We start from the raw sequence: 649 nt of genomic DNA on the forward strand, positions 1-649 counted from the left end.
AGGATTTTAAAGACTGAGATTGGGCTGCACGGGCGAGTATATTGTTCTACTATAAATCTCCATAATTCCCCTGTGTGCTGTGGCTCACACCCATCATCCCTGCACTTGGGAGAGATAACAGGAAGACTGCCACAAGTTCAAGGCCAACCGAGCTGCATAGTGAGACTCTGATTGAAAATAAAACAAAATATTGGAACTCAGACAAGATTGACTTTTTTTAAAAAGCATAAGATTCCTTTCTCTTTCTTTCTTCTCTCTCGTCTCCCCTTTTTCTCTGACTGACACACCGGTGTGTTTAACAAAAAGTCAGGACATAATTGGTATACTAAAAAAGTGGGCGTGTTTTTGTAGCCTTAGGGGAAACTGCCTGGCCTTTACTATTTCTTTTTCACTTTAAACACAGGAAACAGAGGCAAGCACTGACTGGTGTCTGAGAGCCTCCACTGGAGGATGTGTCCTTTTGCCTTGCCACCACAAATATGTAAGTTATATGCATTGAGAGAATGAAAGGATCCCAGCACTCAGAAGCCAGAGGCAGGCTGATAGCTATGAATTTGAGGCCAGCTTGGTCTACAGAACAAGTTCCAGGACAGCCAGGGCTACACAGAGAGACCTTGTCTCAAAGGAAGGAAGGAAGGAAGGGAGGGAG

Source organism: Grammomys surdaster, unplaced genomic scaffold (genome assembly GCF_004785775.1).
Source record: "Grammomys surdaster isolate TR1022 unplaced genomic scaffold, NIH_TR_1.0 229, whole genome shotgun sequence".
NCBI lineage: Eukaryota > Metazoa > Chordata > Mammalia > Rodentia > Muridae > Grammomys > Grammomys surdaster.